Source organism: Ochlerotatus camptorhynchus, unplaced genomic scaffold, assembly GCF_037179485.1.
Source record: "Ochlerotatus camptorhynchus isolate MF236.1 unplaced genomic scaffold, CSIRO-AGI_Acam_v1.1 ptg000367l, whole genome shotgun sequence".
In the NCBI taxonomy this organism is placed as follows: domain Eukaryota; kingdom Metazoa; phylum Arthropoda; class Insecta; order Diptera; family Culicidae; genus Ochlerotatus; species Ochlerotatus camptorhynchus.
This window is the reverse complement of record NW_027040855.1, coordinates 5,800,755-5,816,756: the sequence shown is the minus strand read 5'-3', so window position 1 is coordinate 5,816,756 and position 16,002 is coordinate 5,800,755. Positions and strand designations below refer to the sequence as shown.

At 38.3% G+C, this 16,002-nt stretch overlaps 1 protein-coding gene across 1 annotated transcript in view; it reads left to right on the top strand.

The window, feature by feature from the left end:
- The window catches only part of Sur (Sulfonylurea receptor), a 244,947-nt gene that overhangs the window by 115,618 nt on the left and 113,327 nt on the right, over positions 1-16,002 (top strand). The gene's annotated exons all lie outside the window — the stretch shown is intronic.

Below are 16,002 nucleotides of genomic sequence, written 5' to 3'. Positions count from 1 at the left end.
AGTGGATTCTACCCATCGTACATACACGATTGCAATAAACTTGTTTGTCAGTTGTCGGCTATGATCATCATTGAATATATGATTGATTTGAGCGGATAATTTTTACAGAGAATTTACATTTGGGTTGAGCATAAATTTGCATTTGGTCGTATACATAGTTATCATTTTTAACCTTGAAGTTGAAAACATTCGGGTCATTCCAAATTAGTTCCCACACTGCTCAAACGCTTCCAAGTCGGGTCCTTACCCAAGTAACGTTGCATGTTTCATCAAGATTTTATAGAATTTTACAAGTCTAAATCATGGTCTACAGAATCTTCATAAAGCCCAAATTGTTACTTGGGTATCATTAGACTGGGGTATACGTTTAGTTTATGCAGAAAAAAATATTATATTTTCATCGTTTTGTATATCTCTTTTTCTTGTGAAGATTTCAAACCCTGCTGTAACGAATTATTGGACAGTCTTGTAGTCTCGTCAGCGGTAAAGTGAACTGTTTTGGTGAACTTTTCCAAAACAGTCTGTGAAGGATATCTTTTTAGTAATAAGGCAGAGATTCCATCAAAATCAACCCATTTTCAGCTTCTGGATGACAGATTCAACAAGGTTCAACTTAACCGTGAATATATCAAAACTGAAAGTATCTCTGGGAGTCAGTGCTGCAAAAGCTTGACCGTAATCGAAAATATTGACAAATCAGCTATCGTCTTTATAACGAAATGAAAATGATCGTGAATGAATGCCATGTCATTTATCAGTTGTTTAGCCAGTATTACATATATTCAACTGTCTTGCCAGATACGTTTATGGCCAGATTATTTTTTTTTTTTTTTTTTAAATCCAGATTAAAAAATGTTCCAGATTTGTTATATTTACATGTTGCTGTAAAAACATCACAGCTATTGATTTGCCGTCTCATTAAAAAAAATAAAAGCCAAAACTGCTACTTAAATTATAAAAGGCCATCAATGTCCATGTTGGAGGTGACAATAAATAATAATATTTGATTTAATAGTAGTAGATTTAATAAAAAAAAGTAGTCTACAAAGGTTTGAACCTCGCGCGCGTATTACGGATATAGAGGACTGAATTTAAAATTTGATAAAAAAAAAATGCAATTTTGAAGCTTATTGGATACCTTGAGTAAGTAGTAAGTTTTCTGGCAAATGTTGGGGGTTCGTGAGCATTCCTGACATTGCTGAAAATTATGATAGCATCAAATTGCGGGGTTGCTAGCGTAATAGGATGCTTTGTTGATTGTTCATTAACTCTTGATTACTTGTTATACTTATGAATATTTTAGGTGAACAAAAAGGCGAACTAAGAGGTGGACGCCTGAGCTTTTCCACATTTATATCGCTGTGAAGCAACTGTAAACTCTAGAGGGAATTTATATCTGTAACTGTAACCAGTTCGATTTTGTTTGCAAACCTGGTTAAATACGTAATTATCTTAAAGATAAATCGTCCAGCTCAAACCTTTGTGGGGGTAAGAGGCGGGACCATCATCATCATCAATAAGCAATAAGCTTGGAATGCAAGAAATAAGAAGAAGCATAGAATTGTTACACCATGTTTTGCTGCAAAAGTGGAATATTAGGTTCAATGTAGTATGCTTTGTGGGTGCTGATATTTGACCCGTTGAAGTTTGAAATGATCATGGCATCTATCAGAAATAAACATTCACAACGAATCAACATGACTAACTAAGATCTTTCGAGCAATTTTCAGAACTTTTACTTATAACTCAATTCGCAGTCAAAATTAATTTGTTAACAAAATAAACATTAAGCATTTTAATAATTTTTAACAGAATCTCCATGAAAATTTAATAGACTGAAGATCGCAACAAATTTTCCAAATTTCGAAATTTGAATATTTTTTTAAGCCTGAGGCCAGAAATTAAAAGAAAATGATGGGATCCTGAATCGCGATTATTAAATATTAAGATATTGTTTTTTTTTTTCAATTTTATGGAGCTTATGGAAAATTAATACAAAGGTTAAAGGGCTTTAAATTTTTCTTAAATTTTTAGTAATTTAAGCCAAAATTTATTAATTATAATAAAGAGTAAAAATTTCAACAATGAGAAATTTTTCAAACTTTGGAACTTGGAGAAATTTAAAAAAAAATCAGAATTGAAAATAATACATTGAGCCTTGAAATATTAGCAAGGTTCTTGAACATAGACAAATTTTATGGATCCTGGTATTTGATAATTTCTAGCATTTGTTAAATACCACGGATCTCAGATTTCGGAAATTCTTTAGAATTCTAAAATGCCTTAGATCTTCTGAACCTTAAAATAAATCTGAACAGAGTGAGGCAAATTCCTTGTGAATTCAATGGAGAATTCCAAGATAATTCAGAATAGAGTTCCATCATAATTCAGATGACAACTGTATGGAGATTTTGTGGAGAAAGCGAATTGAATTCTGCAGAAAAATCATAGAAAATTCTTAAGATCACTTTTAAGGAACGTTGATGACATAAAGATTTTCTGTAGAAGAATTCAATATGAATCAATGGAAATCATGAGCATAATTTCTATGGAATTTTGATAGAAGAACTTCTCGCAATTTCTGGGAGAATTTCAAGGTAATTTTGATAGAGTACTTAAGAAGTACTGAAGAGGATTCCAAGATAATTCTTACCTCATACCTCAAAAGCAAGTTCTAAGGCGAATTATGAGATAAATCCCAGATGAGTCTTTAGGTAGTTCTGAAAAGTGTACCAAGCGAAAATTATAGAGAAAACTTGAGATAACATTAAGCGAATTCTTAGCAATTATTAACAGCTTGAGGGACTTATGGAATAGTAGAGTGATTTTGAAGTGACACTTACACTGACACTTAAAACTAGGATTGCATTATCAATATTTTTCCTTCTTTTTTTCACTGCTCATTCTTTCATATAACCAAGCAAAAATTTCGATTTTGATGATTAGTCATTTAATATTCAAGTAGTGGCGTCTTAAATCTGGCAAGTATTCTTTCTACTATTTGCCATCTGGCTTCACAATAATTATTCGCTGATTTTCAACCTTTTGTCCACCTTCTCATAATATGACCTTTTGACCATGCGCCCATTTGTGCCCCTTTTCATTATGCGATATTTTTGTCCATTCGACCTTTTTATTATATCCCTCCTCCAATAATGCGACCTTTTGTCCCTCTTTGAATCATTTGACCTTTTTTCCATTCGTTCTTTTGTTCTCCTTCTCATCATTCAACCTGTGGTACCTTCGACCTTGCACCCTTTCAACCTTTTGTCATTCGGTCTTTTGTCATTCGGTCTTTTGTCATTCTGTCTTTTGTCATTCAACCTTTTGTCATTCTGTCTTGTGTCATTCAACCTTTTGTCATTCTGCCTTGTGTCATTCAACCTTTTGTCGTTCGAATTTTTGTCATTCGACATTTTGTCATTCGACATTTTGTCATTCGACATTTTGTTGTTCGACATTTTGTTATTCGACATTTTGTCATTCGACATTTTGTCTTTCGACCTTTTGTCATTCGACCTTTTGTCATTCGACCTTTTGTAATTCGACCTTTTGTCATTCGACCTTTTGTCATTCGACCTTTTGTCACTCAAACTTTGGATATTCGACCCTTTGTCATTCTCTCTGTGTCATTCAACCTTTTGTCATGCGACCTTTTGTCATTCGAACTTTTGTCATTCGACCTTTTGTCATTCGAACTTTGATTATTCGACCTTTTGTCATTCAACCTTTTGTCCTTTGACCTTTTGTCATTCGGCCTTTTGTCACTAGAACTTTGGTTAGTCGACCTTTTGTCATTCGCCCTGTTGTCATACAAAGGTACTCTGAAGTAGTCTCCATTCCACTTGACCCAAGGCTACATGTCGCTAGCCATATTGTCTGTTATCAGGTCCATCAACCTTGCCAACCATCTTACGATGTGTCCAGTTAGTTAGTTAGTTTTATTTATTAAAGAGGCTTTCAACCTTTGGCTGACAATCTGCCCAGTCCATCATAGTCGTTCGTTCCCGTATTCCATCTGCACTCCAACGAATATGGTACGCAACATCTTTCGTTCAAAAACACCAAACGGGGATTCAAATATGACATCCTTAAGTAATTCAATTTCTCTACACATTTTCCCATTATGTACTGTCAATAATTCTAGAACCACCTCAAGTCGTTAAATTTTAATCACCCCCAAAGACGGATGGTCCTCCACGAGCATATTGCATGTCTCGTGGCCACTGAGGACTACCCAACATACAATTAATGCTGATTAAGAGCTAAATAAGCTGAAGAACCATATGTTTGCCCGAATAAGCTCTTATTAAGCTTGGGTACCGGTTGAATCAGCGTTTTGTAGATAGTCAATTTTGAGTTGCTGTGAGCTTTGCTCGACCAGACCGCCCTTCAGAGTCCAAAGTGAGCACGATTTCCTGTCAACACGCGTCTTTGAATTTCTCTGCTGGTGTCACTATCGGTGGTCACCAGTGCGCCCAAATGCAATGATTTCATTTTAGTCCAATTTTATTCATTATTATCAACTTATGACAAGTCATATGATTACGAACAACTACCAACTGAAACATGGACACAGCTGTGTGGCGTAGCCTGGGAAACGTTGTCAATCCGACAGCAGCAAAGTGAGGAGGTGCGACGCGAACACTGGCGCTGGTAACCTTTGCATGGCGGGCGTAAGAGGAAATGTTTCACCAACCCGAGCGTCTGTTCACCACGGAGCAGCGGTTCAAGCAGCGTCTAACTGGCATCCAGCGGCTGAATAAAAAATGATCTTCCCTGGAAGCTACACCTAAGATGGCAGCCCCATCACGGGGATAGGGGGCTTTAGGCCAACCACCTCTGTCTCCGAAATTTATAAATTGTTACAGAAACCAAAAAAAGGAAGATTACGATCATTCTGAATTTGAATGAAGGAGCATTAAACAAAATGCAGCTTAAAACACATTTATCGATTATAGATTCAGCCATTTAAAAAAGCATGTTTAAAAAAGTTGATCGGACTTGGCTAAAGCCTTGATGTACGTTTCCACCATCGTCTCAAAGTTCCGTTCCATGATGTCGATGTCATCGATGAAGCCAAGATGCTGGATGGACTTCCTAAATATCATACCACTCATGCCTATTCCCAGTTATATCCTAATTTTGATCACTCCAAACGTAACGTAACATGTAACACAATTATGAAAGATTTTGAACGTTAATAACTCATCTGCGCCTGGACCAATTCTTATAATTTTATCACCAATCTATCAGAAATATTCCTACGCATCTGTTTAATAAAAAACTTTATTATTTTTCAAAATGTCATTATTGAAAGTTGCACGAATGTGCAACTGTTGCTTTGATAATTAAAATTATTCCTGATTGCCTGCGAAAAGCGATTTCCCTAATACAGACTTCAAAGTTAAATTCCATCCGGTCTCACCAAACGGTGTTTATTCAATCACCGCGTGGTGAGTGGAGATGTTCTCCAGTAAACAACGAAAGGCTCCCTGCAAGCAGAATGCTACCAAGGCTGGCCTCAACGACTTGAACATTGTCCTCCAGTACAGTGAGCTGCAGCCCACATGAGCATCCATACAAGGAGGAAGAAGCCGCACCGCTATTGTTCGGAATCAGTAGCTCTTCGTGAGCCGCTGTGGGCCATCTATGTCAAGCGCGTAATACCAAAGAGTATGAACAGAGAGAACCTCGTGCAAATTCATATTCCTACACAAAACACAAACTCCTGCTGCAGTTAACAAATAAGATTTATTATATAAGACCACGTAGTCCTACGTCACCATTGCGTACAACCAACAATCAATACGAAACTAACGATTTTAAATTGGCTCACTACTTGACTAGCCTATTGGTCCCAAGCAAACGATTAACGTACCCCATTCTAGTCGAAATTCTAGTACTACGCAATGTTTGTTTTGATTCGCTATGAAAGTTTGACAGATAAAATGAGGGGTTATTGGTTTTTCCTATGTTTCGAGGGGTGAATCGATTAGCTTGGGACCGAAGTGAGTACCAGAGCTGAGCCAAAAAGTTGAGCACGTTATTTCGGGACCTTCTAGTCTTAGAGTTACCTCTATAGTACAACCCCATGCATAGGGCTGTCCCTTGTAGTTTTTTTGCTCTTTGGTTCGATTCTTTGTCAATTATTGATAGCAAAAGTAAACATTACGTGTTTTAGCTCCGTTTATGCGTTTGTTAGAACAACGTTCAGCATTATTGAAAACAAATCAAGTTCGTACTATTTTCGATGGTTGACTCGGTATAATTATCAAAATTGCAAAAATCAACCAAGTTGACTACATTCGTTGCGAGAGAGTTCCGCATGGATTTGTTTTGTTTATTAATTTGACATCCATATTCGATTTGACTCCAGCAAAATCTAAAGTTGATTGTGATTTGTCTTCGTCATGGCCTAGCTTAAAATGTACTCAGAGATAACAGTTCAAGCTGAACATTGCATTTGGTCCTAAGTAACATTGATCGATTATCTTCGTCGACTTTCTCTTTCTTTAATACCTTGAGCACAGAACTGTTTCTTGTTGTGCTTGTCATATTAGATGTTGGATAAAAGCTTCTTTTACCGATCTGTGTGCCGAAAATACCTGGGAATATATTTACATGGCCGTGGAAATACAAAGAGAAAGTCGACGTAGAGAATCTGTCAATGTTACTTAGGACCTAATGCAATGTTCAGCTTGTGTTGAGAGCAGACATTATATTCGTTAAGAAGGTTTTAACCAAGGAAAAGGAGTTTTATTAAAAATATGAATCTGCCATGTTGATCTGTTCCTGTTCACACTGACTCACAAGAGTTGAGCCATAATCTTAAAAACTTCTATTGAGCTCACTCAATCGGAAATATCAACAGGACTTTGACACTCATGAATAGAACCATTCATCTCTCACCCAATTCATCTAAATTTCACCGAATGAGTCGAACAAAAAGTTTTCCAGTTCCAACTCCACCACCGGGGTCAAAATCGCCATGGCTTAACAAAAAGAGTAAATGCTTCTCTCTTCCGAAGCAGTCATCGGTCCCTCATCAACATAATCCAAGACAGCTAAACAAATCCCGAAACTCAATCCTTTGTGGCTCTCATCAACCACTGAAGGCCTCCACCCCTCTCACCATCAAACCCCAAAATGAGAACCGAGTATCAAAGCTTCTGGAAATAACAAAGTGATATCACTTCTAAAAAAAAAAAGGCATTCAAAATGTCGATTCACCTGTTTGGTTAAAAGTTGCTGACATATTTGGAACATCTTCATTACCCGGCTCATACCTATACCTAGTTGAAGAGGTTAGCAAAACAGCCCAATCTAAACTTTGTTAGTCGGGTCCCGTCATCCGTCGTTCCCCAGTACCTACGGTCAGCAGTCGTGGGGAAGATGGGAAATCAAAGGATCATATTTCTATCCTCTGCACATCAAACACGCTGAGCCGCATTGAAATGGGGCGAGAGTGGAAGGAGTTGCCTAAACAGAGGGCTTGGCGGTAACCCTTATCAAAATGGGTATGCTTTTCTTCAAAAACACTCGAAACTTTTCACCTGAACTGATACATATTTTGTAGGGTCCCTGGCTGGCAGTGGTGCATGGGTAAGGTCGTTTCTGGGAAGAGTTTATTTGGAGCTTGTAAGCTGTTTTTGTTTCAACGACTGTTTACCGCAGCTGCTATTTGCCGCTGGTGCTGTTGGGTGGATTGGATAAAAACATTCTGACAGATTTGACCCGTCGTGAGTTGGGAGCTTCGGAAGATTGAGTTTCTCAGGAAAGGCAACGATGCATAACAATGCAAGACCGGGCTTAGCCTTATTAGGGACCATACGTTAAGTACGTTCCGAAAAATTGAGGAACAATTTACCCTCTTCCTTCCACATTCTTATGCATTGCTTGTCGCACACTTCTAAGCTCTTCTGGTCCCTCACAGTGTGACGTACTTAATGGGCGCCCCTTAATCAAATTAGATGGAATTATTCCATCTATGATGTTTGGGGCACACATCTCCCAGCGGTAGGGGAACGTGCTATCTGAGCCACTGCTCTGATGGCATGTTAAATATGTTGTGAAAAGATTAACACTTTGGGTTTATCCTCGGACAATTGGCCCCAATACCACTTTAACAGAGAGCGGTTCCATATCAAATGACGGATTTTTATCGAATTTTGTAGCCGACCGTTACCGATTAAGCTGACATTTTGAACAGTTGTTTGTTATTGCCCAACATGCCACTTTACACATTTGGTTGGTTAGTATTGTCCACAACTAACTTTTTAAAAGGGCTTATGCAAATTATGAATTATGATTTCCATTTATTCAAAAATACGTACCTCGATACCAATTTGTTTGATCGAAATAGTGAATTTGACGAATTTGTGTAGCAGTATTGTATTATTTTAGAGCACAGCTGTAGTATAGTTGAAGCAAAGCAATTCTCTCGAGAAAAGCAACCATGATATTCTCTTCTCAGTCGGTAGTGACAAACGAAAATTTTGTCTCCTTTTCGGTATTTTTTTTCCGGTGATTACAAATTTTCACTCTTCCCGAGAACCCGATTTTCAGCTGTTCAGCAGACAGAATCGAGCTCGTGCCGTACGGGAATGGATTAGCAGTGGTATAAGAAAGACAACCAGTACTAATACTGCTGCAAATCACGAGCCAGCATCACCGAAAATACTACCCGTACGTTACGAGCTCGGTTCTGTCTGAAACAGTCCAAAGCTTTTCAAAATTCGCCTCTGTCAGTCTGTGGCGGATTTTTCCATATCCCGATCCACTGAAAAATCCCATTTGGGATATTTTCACTTAAGCTAGTTCACTAGCACAACCAGCTCAAGAAACTAGTACGAATTTCAGTTGCTCCTGAAATCTCATGCTGGTAGAGGCTAACGCCCTGTTTACATTAAGTTAACTACTTTTTAGTACAGTTTCACTTGGCCGTGGAACAATATTTCGATTTTTTCTTCTTCTAAGATCCTCGAGAACATTGAGTCTTAGTCATGCTAAGTTTGATGGATCACTATTACATTTTCTTGGAGTTATCCTCAGAATTCATTTCCATTATGATTTTCTCAAAATTAAATTTGTTTTTTCTTAATAATTTGTCCTGATTTTTCATCAGAAATTCTTTTGAATTCTTGTCAGAGTTATTTTACATTCTCCTCAAAATTTCTTTCAAATTTTCATTGAAATACCCTTACGCGGCGCCGGTAATGTAGTGGTAAGCGTGATTGCCTCTCACTCCAAAAAGCCTGGGTTCAATCCCAGTCGGTGCCGACGGGATTTTCTGTGGCATAAAATCTCTGATCACGCCTTCTATCGGAAGGGAAGTAGTTGGTTCATGAGTTGATGGGTCGATAGGTAGGGTCCTGTGGGAGCTGCCTTCCTGGCGTCAGTTGCATTGGTGCTCAGTACGGAAAACAAGATCGACAGAAAAAAAAACAAGGAATACCCTTAAATATTCTTCAAACTGTCAGAATTAACTAAATGTGTCCAAGTCTATGAGCCACAAGAATTTTAACCAGTATTTAAATTTTATAAATCTAGGATTTCGACATTTTTCATAGTCTGATATCTTCAATATTTATCCAAGTTGCAAAATCAAAGATAAAAAAATTTGCTTTGATATTTGCTTCATTTCATTCCCATGGTGTTTATTCAGAAGGCTCATTATCTCTAGGAGCTAAACGGAGCCGACGGACTAATATTTTTTTTATGTACATTTAGAGGGATTGAGTTCTACAGTTTTATTCTCCTGATTTTTATTATTCTGCATCGCTTCGAACTCGTATAGATCATTCCAATGCTTCTGCCGTTGCTGACACTAGGTCAGTTGAGGTTCAGTTTCGATTTCGGTCACCGAGGTCTTCTAACTTACTTATTTATCCTCAACACCCCTAGTGGTGCATAGGCCCAACGTGAAAGATTTCCATTCTTGGCGGCTGCTCGCTTTTGCCTTGACCTGGGCCCAGAGCAGATTCCTGTCGGCTTCGTTTATTTTCTTGTTAAGGCTCCACCCAGACAACCAGAAGTCGTATAATAATGTACAGACTGTATCGTAAATTGCTACAGTTTTAGTCATAATCGCATATAAGAATGGCATACCTCTCATTATGTTTAAGTTAAATCGTATAGAATGCAAATTTCCGACCAATATGCGATGACTCATTTTTCGATCGTACTGTATCACAAATTAAATCGGATTACATCGTAAGACTTTTCAAAATGAATTTGTTATGATGTTAAATCAACTCGTTTAATATTAAATTAAAATATGCACGTATATGGCCTCCACTTTTGTACGTATAAGCCATTTCTTTGCATTATATACGAATTGTTTGTTTGTATATATGTTTGCATATCACGAAAACAACTTTGAATATACGTGCATTCTGGTTGTCTGGGCACCGCCGTAAGCCCCTGGTCACCAGGTTAACCACGTCCATTTTCATCACCTCTTCATGCAGCACTTCTATCCTATTTCGTCTGTTTTCTGGCAGCTGCTGCCTGACGATGCACCTCCAGCCACCTTTATCATCCTGCATTTTTCATCCTGGGTTTTGTCCACATTCGGTTGTTTTCCTAGCTGCTGCTGCTGTTTACGGGCTTTCCGCTTGAGGCAGGAATTAATCCGGTGTCCCTCAGCCTTACATTGGAAGCATTTATCCTTATTCCCCGAATAGAATATATTCCCTTTCCGATTGAAGAAATAAAGCGAGGAGGGAATCTGCTTTTTAACGTCCATATAAACACCTCGCACTCCTGTGAACATATCGAGGGCCAATGCAACAGGAACTTTTTCCCAAATGACACGTTTCACTTTTCCGTATTTGGCTAGTACCATAGTTAGATCACAATCTGGTACTTCTGGTGGCAGATCGTACACTCACACGTATTGCACGTTGTCTCTGGCAAGCGACATTAGCATATTGGAAAGTTAGTTGCTCTGGATCGCCTTCTCCTCAGCAATTCGATATGTGGCGTATATGTCACCATGATTCGCGTTCAATGGTTTAACGAAGTTTGCAATCTCGCCCACTGGCCTTCTCAGACAACCAGAAGTCGTATACCAATGTACAGACAGTATCGTACAACGCTAAAGTTTGAGTCAACATCGCACATAAGAATGGCATACATCGCTTTATGTTTAAGTTAAATCGTAAAGAATGCAAATTTACGACTTATGTGCGAGGAATAATTTATTCATCCTACTGTATCACAAATTAAGTCGGATCAAATTGTAAGATTTTTCAAATTGAACTTTTCTACAGATTAAATCGTATATGATGTTGAATCAAATCGTTTAAAAAAGGTATATAGCTTCCACTTTTGTACATATAATCAATTTTTTTTAGATAAAACAGCAAAAAAGGTTATCTTCCATTTAATTCCACTTAATTAATTTTGGTATCTATGACAGATACGTATTTCGACTACAATGTGCAGTCTTCATCAGTGTCATTCCCACTAAAGAACTTATCAAAATCTAACACCCTTAAGTACTCATAGTATCTGTCATAGATACCAAAATTAATTAAGTGGAATTAAATGGAAGAAAACCTTTATTGCTGTTTTATTTAAACATTCCGCAACCCAATTTCATTACTTTTATTACAATTTGTTTGTGTTTATATTACAAAAACAATTTAGAATATACGTGCATTTTGGTTGTCATCTGAATAGGCAAAATACAAAGTTTGCTTTATTTCGACCATTATTGTCGGAAATTTTGCTCCAACAGCAATGACAAAAAGCACTGATCGAGCTGAAGGCAATTAATAAAGCGCACGAAAACAATACCGTGACCGAATAAACATCCGTCAATAGCGTGATCGACAGTGAAACAAGTGTTGCTGTGTCCACAGCCGAAAGCAAACTGAACATTTGTTTCTTGTTTTTCATATTTTGGGAGCAGTTTGGTTGAAAAGAGTCGAAAAATCTAAAACTTATTTATATTCTAGTCGCAGAAATTTAAATACTTCCTGAAGTCTCAGAATTATATGGCAACGCTATTTGCATAAAAATACAATTTAAATAGGAATCCCATATGACATGCGACTGTTATTCGAATAGCGGCAGTATAGATGTGCTGCCATTCCGGAGTAAAACGATATAGTGGTTCCCAGATTTTCATAAAAAATGGTAGTGTTGTGCCTTATCGCAAAATATTAGACCCGTAATTTTTTATTGTCTCATTAGGGTGACCATTTCCATGTTAGGGTGGCCAAATAAAAAAAAATTCTATTAAAAAAAATTAATAAAGACTGTACTCGAAAAAAATACAACAGACAAAAATGATCACCAAAAATTAATTTTCAGTCGTGTATTTTTGAAACTCTCAGGAAATGAATAAAGACATATTAGCTATGTTTTTGCAGAGTTAGTTTATTCAACCTCCTCTCATAGGCTAAATGCCCACACCTTGGACTTAACGCTACCCATCAAATCCTGTGCAACACTTGCGCCATCTTTCTTATACACTTTCATCCACTGTCGTTTTTGAAGACCTTCCCTGTTGTCTGGAGCTTGCCCTTCATAATCGCCCAGAATTTATGTATTGGGTGAAGTTCTGGCGAGTTTGGTGGATTTGCCTCCTTCGGCACAAAACAACATCGTTGGCTTCGTACCACTCCATCACCGGTTCCGCGTAATGACACAATGCCAGATCCGGTCAAAACAGAGTGTCACCTTCGTGGGACCGGAGGAAGGACAGCAGGCGCTTCTGGATGCATTTTTCTTTATATATTTGGCCGTTGATGGTCGTTATGTACGGCTTGCTGAATTTGCTGCACCCACAGATCACCTGCCAACTTGCCAAGTGCTTCTTGGCAAACTTGTCGACATTCTTCTTCGGACCTTCTCCGCGGGACTTGGAGACGAAAAACTCCAGGTCAGAGATCTGCTTAGCCTCCGCTTTAATGTACGTCTCGTCGTCCATTACGACGCATTTCGGCTGCACCAACCACTCGCTGTACAGCTTGCTGGTGCGGGATTTGGCCACCGTATTCTGTTGATCGGTTCAGTTAGGCGTCTTCCTTAGCTTGAAGACATGATTTCCGGCCTGCTTAATTGTCTCCTGGACGAAAGGTTCGAATTGCGATTGTACGATTTTACCACATGGTCGAATTTTCGATTCCAAACTTTTTTTTTTTTTTTTTTTATTATAGTCACTTTAACACTCTTGGGTCATTCGTGACTTGTCCGGGGGTGAGATTTGAACTCGTGACTTTGGCGTGAGAGGTATGGATGTTAACCACTACGCCGGGGTCGCCCCCTAACGATTCCAAACTGTTTTGCGATCCACCTGTGGGACTGGCCTGGATTTTCCACGACCGCTCTCATAATTTTGTCGAAGCCCTTCTTTCTTGGAAGCCATCTCGATAACCACTTGACAGATTGTGACGAGATTTTGCACATGTAAACATTACACTCTAAACTAGTTTTACTCAAAATTTCATCAATTTTTACCCATGTAATAAAAAGTTATACGCAAAAGAAAGTGTTGCATATTTTTTCGAGTACAATCATTAATATAACAAAATTGGTATTTTGTATTGAAAAACATTGAATGTATTTATTTTTTTATTGTATTCATGGTTTGTGGACAGAAGGTGCAATATGTTTTAATGTTTTTCCTTGAAAATTTAGTTCACGTTTTGAACATTTAAGCAACTCCACAGATTCATCCAGCATACCCCAGGATGAGAACCGGTAGCGTTCAATCTTTAACATTTATTAAATTAGGAGAGGTAACTTTCTTTTACCTTTAGTACAGCTTCAAATATATTGATAAATGGAAAAGAGTGGTTAGATACCGCCGTATACATGATAAGTAGCCTTTTTGCAGTGAACAAAAATTGATGAAAGTTAGGGGGTGACACCCAAACCATCCATCCCGGGTGTCATCACCGAGTCACGCTACGCCCCTGGGTCCTGAACAATTTTGAGTTTGGTACTTATTACGTCACATTGCTGTCACATGGCCACAATAACTGCAAGATAGATATAGATCTTCTGCTGTAACAACTTGCACAATGTGGTTCCTTTTGATAATAGGCTTGATGAGTTGGTACTAATAAATTCAAATTATTTTCACTACGGGGCTGTAAGTCTAAGCAAGGTGCCCGTAACGTGGGTAGATCACCTTTTCGTGGTACGTTACGGGATGCAGTCCTGAGATTTGTCATTGTCATTGACAGACTGTCGCGCGATATTGACTAAATTATTCGTCACATAGTCACTGACAGACTTGATCCTCAAAAAAACCTTCGTCAAAATTTCATTCATATTTTTGTCAATGACAAAAATTCACCTGGTTACAAAAAGTGTAATTTCGTACATTCTGTGTCACATTATTGTTATCCAAGTAGTTCAGGACGTAGATGTTTGTTCAATTTAACGGCTACATGTAATTATTTTGCTCATTTTGCTAATTTCGTTACAAATTTAGTTAATAGAAAAATCTACCCATTTTTGTCAGTGACCGTATTGTCATTGACAATTGACAGAGTTTGCTTTGACGATGACTGTTAGCTCAAATGAGTGACCAAATGAGAATTTCGAATATCACCGTGTATTGTCGAGATTTTGCAGCACTGACGGGATGTAAGATCTACCACTGATTCCTAGTTCTGACTTCTTCAAAATAGGCGAATAGGATTTTTCAGTAATTAAAGGAACACATCTTAGTCCTTGTTACTTGTTATGCCTTGTCGATAGTGACAACACTCGGCTTTGTCCACCGAGGATGATCTTGAAACAAGGAAAAAATGAGTTAGTTAGTCTTCATCTATGTGATTCCTAATCTTATATTCGTTGTTCTCTAGGTTGAAGTGGTTAAGGCTAGGGTTCTGATGCATGGTCATTATCGGTGTCATTCCTTAATTTTGTTGCTAAGGAATCCAATTTTGACTGACAAAGGGTATAAATAGCGGGACCTTTCAATTAGAGTCGGCTCCTAGCGATAAATGCGAGAATGACTACAGTACAAAAATCGAATACTTTATCATTTCTCAATAGTGATGGAGTAATACGACATGCACTAAACTAAGGACACAGGATATACTACAATAGATCAAATTACTGGTCGCAGTGGTGTTAGGTCCCGAACAGAGAAAAAAAAAGGTGCTGGCGGAAGACTCATCTGTGCTTGTTCATGATGGTAGCGGTTAATGGAATGCCACATGGAAGGATGATCTTTCCACTTCAACCCTACAACACCCATAAGGGAACCTTTAAAGTAAACCGTCATATTTGGGAGGTTGTTAAGACCACTAAAAACAAATAAAAAACATAGCTTTCATTGTTGGAACCGCCGGCGTTGGTGGTGTACTGGTAAGCGTAACTGATTTCTCACCCCAATAGGTCTGGGTTCAATCCCAGCCGAGGTCGGTGGGATTTTTTTGAGGCATAACAATCTCTGGTCATGTCTTTATTCGGAAGGGAAGTAAACCCGTTGGTCTTGGCCCATGTGTGTTTTGAATGGGTGCGGTATCCTAGAAGCTGCCTTCCTGCACATTTGATTGCCTTCAATGGATGGCAATCGATGTCCGTCGGTGATTGGCACTAGATTGCGAAACAAAGACCGACGTTTAATAAAGGAATGAATGAAATTGTTGGAACCGACCACGTATTTCATGTAAATTTAAACGCAATATTCCTCTAAAAAAGAAAACTTGTAGATAATTTCGTTGTTTATGTCAATTATAGCTCAAATAACTCACAGCAAAATAAATAACTCACGAACTGAGTCACATTTACTCACTTTTTTTACATGCTAAACTATGGCCCATCTTGTTTTCCGTGCTGTGCACTAATGCTACCGACGCCAGGGAGGCAACTCTTACACCTGGACCCTACCTATAAACCCATCAACTCATGAATCGGGGACCATTGGCTTTACTTCCATTCCGAAGTAAGGCGTGATCAGAGATGTTATGCCTCAGAACATCCCGGCAGCGCCGACTGGGATTGAACCCAGGCCCGCTGGGGTGAGAG